Here is a 9,374-nt window from a genome sequence, read left to right as displayed (position 1 = left end):
TAATAGGTTTATGATTTACAAATTGCACCAAACGAATTTGATTATAAAATAATCAATATAAAAAAGGCATGTTTTATTGGTAAAAATTATATAAATTATATATTTATATCATCAAATTATATCATTTCATATATATGTATATTTTATATTGCTTATTTATAATAAAATCGTGTTGTGCAATTTTTCATCTTAAACAATATTTATTTAGTGTAAACATTTTTGTATTACATGACAAACCCCTGCAAAATAAATGTTTCACAAAATAAACATTATATGAGAATTTGTATTACGTCTTAATTTTCGTGTATTCATTTTTCACGTGCTTAGGGTCAATTATATTAGTAATAATATATTTGATGATAATAATAATTATTATGATATGAATTTTTGGTTATGATGTCCTAATATATTTAATATTGTGGGGGGTGCAATCCGTGACGGGGGGCATTTTAGCGCATAACACCAACTTTACCGCGGTTCACCTCCATTGCTCAAATTCCCCCCTCTTGGTCGGCGACTGCGAGTGACGTCACTCCCCACACAATCCCGCCCAACAGTATAGACCCGCCCCTGACGCTGATTGACAGGTCTCCGAGTAACGCGTTGGAAATGCAATTGTAAATGGATTAGCGATTGTGTTCGAATTTTGGCGGCTTAACGCGCGACGCAGAGAAAGTGAAAAAGCGCACGTGGTCATTGATTTTGCTGTTTAAATATGGCAGGTTCATGACGTGTAGGACACGGGAAATACAAATGCAAATGGACTTCTCTTTTTTATTTGAAATTTGGCAGTCAGTGTTCGTTCACGAAGGCGAAACAGCAAACGGTAATGTAAAGTTTGTAATTGCATTTGAATTATGCCACACTTTGTGCGTCCACATATGGGAAACGCAATTGCAAATATAATTTGCAATTCCTTTTGAATATTGTCCGGGATATCAGTCCATAGCTGTAGTTTAGAGTGCACAGTGGTGATGGGAAGCTTAAATCATTTTAGTGACTCGGTTCTTTGAATCTCGTACATCAAAATGAATGAATCATTTTTTGAGTCATTTAGTTCATTTAATTCTAAACTAAAATGTTGCATTTTCAATAAAAAGACCCTCAATACTATGGAACTCCAAAGTGTTCAAAATTAAATAAATAAATAAATAAATAAATAGGACATGATGAAATAAATAACTCTATGAATAATTAAGACACAGATATGTAATATGAGAATGATATTGTGAAATAATGAAACATATTTTGAAAAAAAGCTTATTATTGTGAAATATATTGCACTCTGCTATATAAATTTACTTATTATGAAATAATATTTCATGGTCATTATTTTTTCCCAATAACAGAGATTATTGCAGAGGCATTTTATTTAATTCATGCTGTTTTTATTTCAAAATGTCATTTTTTTCAAAGTCAGTTTTTATTTCAAAATCCTGTTTTTCACGATGGCGTATTTATTTCATAATACGACTTTTCAGCAGAATGAGTCGTTCTGTCAATCAGCGCCCAAAGGTTGGACCTGCGCGCCTATTGGCTGATCCTTTAACATCAATTAGTTTCCCTGGATACCTGCTGGGCAACTGGCCATCTGGAGTACCGGGCGTTTCCCTGGTGGGCCGCTGGTCAATGTGGCCGGCCCAGTCAGTACATAAAATAATTTTTAAAATGATGAAAATATAATATTGCATTTCTTATTTACACAGATAGATGAGTGCGTTAATCGTACTGGCGCCGCAGATAAACAGCGTGTGTTTTGTAACGGCCAAAACTATGTTGTATATCACATCATGTAGGGTGAATAGTGGTAAAGTGGGACAGTTAAGCTTAATAATTTATTATTATTATAATTTACCAGTAGACACTGTAGTGCCACCTATTGCATGGAATACGTATTGCACCATTAGACCTAAATCGACCTAAATCGATACTTAATGCGCTATTACTTACGTCTGAATAAAGGAGCAACCAATCACACAGCTGGCTCCGCCCTATCGCTCTTGATTGACAGAACGACTCATTCTGCTGAAAAGTCGCATTATGAAATAAATAGGCCATTGTGAAAAAAAATAATGACCATGAAATAATTAAATAAGTAAAAATAAGTACATTTATATAGCAGAGAGCAATATATTTCACAATAATAAGCTTTTTTTTTTTTTCAAAATGTGTTCAATTATTTCACAATATCATTCTCATATTACATATCTGTGTCTTATTTATTTATTTATTTAATTTTGAACACTTTGGAGTTCCATACAGTATGTCTACATACACAAATTTTGGCTATAGTTCCAGTAATGAAAATATTACAATGCATCTAAGAACATATTATAATAAACAGAATGAGTAGCTCACCTCTTATATCTTCCAGTCTGAGTCGTTCGTTCTTTTGAATCTATTTAAGGACAAAGGAACGAACAACTCGGAGTAGAAGAGTCATAACCTACGGAGGTTTTGTGATGATTTGCGCAGGTAGACAACGAACGAATCACTCTCCGAGACGACTCTTTCATCTGAGTCACGTTAAAGATTCGTTTAAAAAGAACAAATTAATTGTTAATGAACGACTCATAACTAATGCTTAGGCTATAATGGTATTGGCAAACATTATGAAGTTGAACTTCTTAAATTAATTTTTTTTATTTTATGGAAACTGCAGTATTTGACGGTACTTTGTGGAATTTGCACAAATTTCTTGCAACAGAAAGGGCTGTTCAAAGCAGAAATTTTAGTGACCTACAATACAGTCGTCTTCATCTTGTGGAACACATGCAATCCCAGGTAATCCCAGATTTGTACATAATATGCATCTTCGAATTTATTGATGTCTGAATATAGACTACATAATAACAGGCCTAAACAGGAATCAAACCATTGGAAATTTTTATTTTTTTTATATCTTTTACATCTTTCATGTTCTTTAGAACCATGGTGACCACTTTACCAAAATAAGTGAACTTCATGAGACTTTAAGGGATTTATGCCTGCTGGTTAATAACATCATTTACTCTCCTGTGTGCCACCCAGTTTCTCTGTCTTTGGTACAAACAAGGGGACGGCCAAGGTATTGTAATTTTAACTGTGCCATTTTTTTCCAAGGCCTTTGTATTTGGCAAATCATGTTTGCTTTACCCACAGGAATACCTGAAATTTAACTTTTGTATTGTACTGCTTCTTGTATTTAACTATTGTATTGTAGCGGAACCGATATAATTACTGATTTTTACGTATCATGTAACTGTTAAACAGCTTTCCCAGTTGAGGGCAAGAGAGGATGCGTACCATTAATCCAGCAGGAACTCTGATACGACAAAGACGTGTCATCAAAAGAAGAGTGTACAGTGTCAGAGGATCAAACCACTTATGGTATCTAAGGTTAATCTCTACAGAAAGAATCTTAATACAGATCCTTATATACAAAATAAACTGATCTTTAAATTTTATTTTTAAATCATGTAGTCATTTTTCTCACCCCTCTAGGCATATAGACTCCAACCAGAAACTGATTGCATGGAGATTTGTTCTTCATGGCTGCATTAATGGATTCAGCAGAACAGTTATTTACTGTATTTGAGATGTGGCTCGAACTGCAACAGTACTGTCTTTCTTTCAGATTGTCGTCCCCCAATTTGGTTTGCCATTAAGAGTAAGGGGAGACAGGGGCCGTGAAAATGTACATGTTGCACAGTACATGATCGGAAGAAGATGAACAGACCAGGGAAGCTTTATCGTGGGAAGGAGTGTGTATAACCAAAGGATTGAACGTCTCTGGGAGGATGTGAACAGGGTTGTGTCAGACTTTTATCACTGGCATTGTGAAACTCTGGTATGATAATTGAGCCAAATATTTGTCCTTAAGTCCTTAATGTGTCTGACATAAATGACTACAGTCTTGACTTTGTTAATGAGAATATGAGACAGATCAACACTGACCAGAAAACAATTACCTTCAAATATTATTGGATCCTTTATCAGATGATGGGAATAATGGGATACAACACTATTTAACTGTTTTGATATATATATATATATATATATATATATATTAGTACAGTCACCTAAATGTTACTACATTTGTACAACTAATTTGTGTCGAGTCCACTGAACACATCTGTATCAGGTTCATTCGATATCCCTCGAGTAAACTGAAGGTAATATGGTCAAGTTAATTTAACACATCTGCATGAGATAACACTTAATTGATACAGTGTAGTTACACTAACTTAATAACTTGTTGTATTTAATTTACTAGTACTAAGTAAATACAACATTTAATTTCTTAGAATGTAAAACAACATATACTGTACATGAAACAATTAAGTACTTAAATAATGCTTAAGCGTTACTTACAGTAGTGATTACTTATTGAGTAGTACTTCTTAATTGCTGAAGTATTACTTAAGTATTAAGTAATTATTTCAAAATGTAATCATTTGTTTCTAAATTTATTACAATGCATATTTAAACTCTGTAGAGAACAGAACAACACTACTAGACTTGGCATGATTCTGACTCCAGATCGTCCACTAGGAAAGGCTCTTTCTCCTTGATTATCTTATAAAACTCCGCTTTCACGATTATTCCTCTTGAGTTGAGACTTCTGTAAAGTTCCCTCATTTGCTGCTGAGTTGTTGTCTTTTTGTGAATGTTACTATACATCCCATCATTAATCATTTTCTTTGCCATTAAACAGTCTGCAATGTCCATTACAGAGGAAAGTCTCTGAATGAGCTTATCCCAATGTTTATCGACAAATTCAGCTCCTAAAATGCAGATGATAATCAAATGACTACAAACATTCATTTTACATTGTACAAAGCAACATTTTTCTGCTGCAACAGGATTACATTTGTATTAAAATATTTTATTTAACAGAAATAAAAATATATTTTCATGTTAAGCATTTTATATAAATATTAAACAGACAATGTATAACTTAAAATTTTTTTTTAAAAGAATAATAATAAAATAAAATACAGCCCTACCTGTAGAATCCAGTGTGTGTGAGGTTCTCGCTGTACCTGATGTGACAAAATAGAAAGGAAGACAGGATAGTTTGACACTATTTCAATTTAGACCCAGATCTACAGTTTACCTGTAGGGATGTTTCACTCTGTGTTAAGGGTGCAATGGCCCACAACACCCAGGGTTTGGATCATATTGCAATTTTTGCAAAAACATTCAAAATGTTCCAAAGAAAGAAAATTAAATATTCAGCACTCAATTGTTAATGTGCGATCTCAGATTAAAAAAGAATGATTAAAAAAAAAAGATCAACCTGGCACAGCATGACCAATGTGCCGCAAAACCAGCCAATCACTGGTTCAAATCAAGACTCACTGGATGCTTTTTATGATAATGGACTGGATGACATGTTCCGGGCTAATTTTAGTGAGACAAAGTGTGAGTATAAATAATTCAGCTACAGAAGGAGTTCTAGTACAGATGATATTTTTTTGACTGTTGTTTTTATCAAAGTTGGTGGGTTTAGTGGAATTTTGTCCATGTGACCTGACAACCATGATAAGCACAAAATGAGCCTGAGGAAGAAAAATGCTATTTATGCACCACGTATAACAGTGAATAGTAAAACTGTATGCTGTGCCATAAACCATTCCATTTTGCAGTTTTCCACTTAAAGTTTACAGTCATACCTGCAAGAACTGTAACCCATTAGCATACAAGCTCCCACCACAATATGTGGAATGGTAGAAGCTTTGAAGCATCCAGCTGCTACGCTGGTCCTGGGGCCAAAGAACCCTTTACTTCTTCCCCACAGCTTATAAATAAATAGCACTTTTTTTCCCTCCTACACTGGTGTTGTGTATGTGTCCTGCCTGCCTCACTGTGTTATTCTACAACGGCTATGAGGGTTTTTTACCCAAAACACTCAATTCAACCATTTTTGTAATCAATGATATTCACTCACTGAATAAATGAATTCAGTTAAATTCATTCAGAGTTAAAGACGTAACTCTAACACCAGCCCCTGATAAATGTGCCTACCTGTTAGAAAGACGACACGAGGCATCCACACCACTTTGTCCTTTTCGTCCAAAAGGCTTAAGCTTACTTCTCCAACATCTTCTCTCAAGATCACCTCAAATGTTGGGTGAAAGTTGGGGCCAATGTCATAATTAAAAGTCTCATACTAAGGAAAGAGGTGATGGAGAGATTATTTGAGATGTTAACCATGTTTCAAAAGTGACAAAGGTGATTGTTACGTCCCAGGACGTATTTCTTATGTTTATGACCCAGTTTACATCTGTGATGTATATGGTCCCGATTTATTTTGCTTGTTCATTCTGTGCAATGTGATTGTACTTTGTTTCTTTTGGTTCTGTTTTGTTTTGTTCTCTCTCTCTCTCTCTCTCTTTCTCTCTCATTCCTTCAACCAGGTAAAGACATCAGCTATGCCTAATTAGGAGAGGCCTGATTGGGAGAGACCTGATTGGTTGATGAGATGGGAGCTGGTGTATAAAGCTGAGGTGGAAAGCAAGAAGCAGTGAGAATCATTCCTCCTGCCCCAGCATGTTGTTCAACCTGTGTGTTTGTAGACTGTTGTGAGACTAAATCCTTGACCTTGTGTTGTTAAGTGCTTCTTCCAGTACTGAGATTTGATCTGTAAATAATTTGACTCTTTTAAGCTATACTGTTTATTTTGTTGCTGCCTATATTTAATTGTGGGAGCTGTAGAGAGGTGGATGCCATTTTCCTTTTTTCTAATCATGTTTTCTCCTGTTTCTGGATAGTTAGGGAGTAAGGTAAAAGTTATGTTGTTTATTTGTTTTTCTTTTTCAGGTAAGTTAGTTTGATCCTCCCAACATCTAGACAAATTTTTGTTTGTTGTGTTGGCCTGGTCCCCTCTTGAAGCCTTTCCCCCTTTTTTCTAACACAAGAGTCAATAAAAAGGAACAAATTATTTTAAATTTGTTGTGTGTTGATTGCACACCAAAACCTTTTTTTTGGTTACACCTTTTCTCTAACCCCTAGAAGAGAGGAAAATGTAACATGATAATAATCCTTTTATATAGCAACATGAGCAGCTTTAATTCACAGTTCGTAGTTTTGCAACATGGCTTATATATTTTGCCTGGGGTCAGGAAACAATTTCGAGCTTGTTCTGATGTAAGTGTTTCGCTCCTGTCTTTTCTGCACCTTTAAGGGCAAAAGTGTAAACATTTATGAATTGATTAAAATAATGAAGTCAATTTCCAGTAAATATGTGTACTGTATTAGGAATAAAGAAGACTTACGTATATTGTTACATATAATAATCCTACATTAAAGCAGATTACCTCTTCAACTTCGACATTCCCTGGCAACAGATGGATGTTAAGTTTATTGAGTCTTTGTTGATAAAAGAGAAGAAGTTGGGCTCTGACTGGTTCTTGAAATAGCAGTTCTCTTAGAAGGCCAAAAAGGGAGAAATGCTGAATATCAATGACCACGTGCGTGCTGGTGACTGGTGATATCATCCCCAGTCACGTGTGCCACTGTCAATTTGACACTATCTATACCTGTAAGATAATACATAGACTGTCTAGTTTCTATATATAATTACTTTTTCTCTAAAAAGACAAATCACAAACATATAATATAAATCGATGAAGTCACTATTTACTAGATACTGTTGTATTTCACTTTTGAATCAAAAGTTTTATTACCACAGTAATGAAACAATTAGATTTTCTTTTAATACTTTGAGATATATCTGGCTGTTCTTTGGGATCTTTTACCTCTGTTGTATAAAAATACATTTTTACGTCAATTATATATATATATATATATATATATGCTTTTTTTGAGCAACCAGTCGCAACTCTTTTAGCCCTTAACAGAGTCCTACATAAAGTTATTTTGAAAATACTAGAAGGCAGCTTTCACTTTTTTGTTAAGTTGTGCTTAATAGTAATAATACACATTAAACTGCACCTCTAAATTGAACTCTAAATGGAAAAAAAGTCAACTTACTGGTTTCACAATGTGGAAGGTGCAGGCGACGGATCGATCCTTCAAGGCATTTAATGCTGTATAGATGTCCTGCAGGCATCTTTGGTCCTAATGCACCTAAGTAACAGCAGTCCCACAACACTATTCTGAGCTGCACTTTGACCTCCTCATCCATTTCAAACACAAGGCCGGAGGATTTGCATACAAACTGACCAGCAGGAAGCTGGAGAATCCTGAAGAACCGGAAACGCAGGTGAGAAATGTACTATAATACTTAAGCAGTCAAATTTTGTTTGAACTCATACATGGAAGGTTAAGTTGAAAAAGTAATTAATTAGGTTTTAAAGTGATAGCTAAGCTAATATGTTATTTAAGTGCATTTATGACACCAAAAATACATAACTGTGTGATTATTCACATTTTCGGTCTCTTCAGATTTTTATATAAAATATTTTTGATATTATATTTGTGCCCTAAACAAGTGAAAACAAACAGAAATAAAAACTTGTTTTGGAAAAGTCAATGTATTCATGTGTGTGCAATGTGTGTATTTATGCACCTGTAGTCGTCTCCGTCTGCATCCTCAGAACAGTTTTCATGCAAATCAAGATACAATAGTTCAGGGTCTTTGGAGCCCTGTGAACATAATAGGCGACTACACTTGAATATTTTCATTTGCTGAGAATACTTAACAGTTGAGAAAGACATTTTTTAAAAGTAGTACAAACAATTTTGTACTATTTTTTTCAATAAGAAAATAAATTATTTCTTTTTTTGTGTATTAATTAAGAAGCAATCAATCAATCAATCAATCAGTCAATCACTCTTGGAGATCAATGCATGCAAAGTGACTAAGGATAAGAAGTAAGTCCATCACAAAGCACTATGTACAGTAATTTTGTCCATGTGATCTGACAACCCTGATAAGCACAAAATGAGCCCGAGGAAGTATAACAGTAAATAGTAAAACTGTATGCTGTACCATAAACCATTTCTTACAGTCATACCTGCAAGAACTGTAACCCATTAGCATACAAGCTCCCACCACAATATGTGGAATTGTAGAAGCTTTAAAGCATCCAGCTGCTACGCCAAAAAACCCTTTACTTCTTCCCCACAATTTATAAATAAATAGCACTTTTTCCCTCCTACACTGGTGTTCTGTGTATGTGTCCTTCCTGCCTCACTGTGTTATTCTATAACGGCTATGAAAAAAAAAAAAATCACAAAACACTCAATTCAACCATCCTTTTTATTTTTGTGATCAATGATATTCACTCACTGAATAAATGAATTTAGTTAAATTCATTCAGAGTTAAAGACGTAACTCTAACACCAGCCCCTGATAAATGTGCCTACCTGTTAGAAAGACGACACGAGGCATCCACACCACTTTGTCCTTTTCGTCCAAAAGACTT

At 34.6% G+C, this 9,374-nt stretch overlaps 1 long non-coding RNA gene across 1 annotated transcript; it reads left to right on the top strand.

Annotated features, from left to right (window-relative positions):
* The first annotated feature begins 2,684 nt into the window (after positions 1-2,684).
* On the top strand, positions 2,685-3,984 carry LOC128512276 (uncharacterized). The gene is made up of 4 exons (XR_008356276.1): positions 2,685-2,784; positions 2,928-3,067; positions 3,253-3,369; positions 3,484-3,984. It is a non-coding gene; the product is annotated as an uncharacterized LOC128512276 (long non-coding RNA).
* Positions 3,985-9,374: the final 5,390 nt, after the last annotated feature.

Source organism: Clarias gariepinus, chromosome 24, assembly GCF_024256425.1.
Source record: "Clarias gariepinus isolate MV-2021 ecotype Netherlands chromosome 24, CGAR_prim_01v2, whole genome shotgun sequence".
Lineage (NCBI taxonomy): Eukaryota > Metazoa > Chordata > Actinopteri > Siluriformes > Clariidae > Clarias > Clarias gariepinus.
The sequence above is the reverse complement of the archived record's forward strand: the minus strand, read 5'-3'. Positions and strand labels throughout refer to the sequence as shown.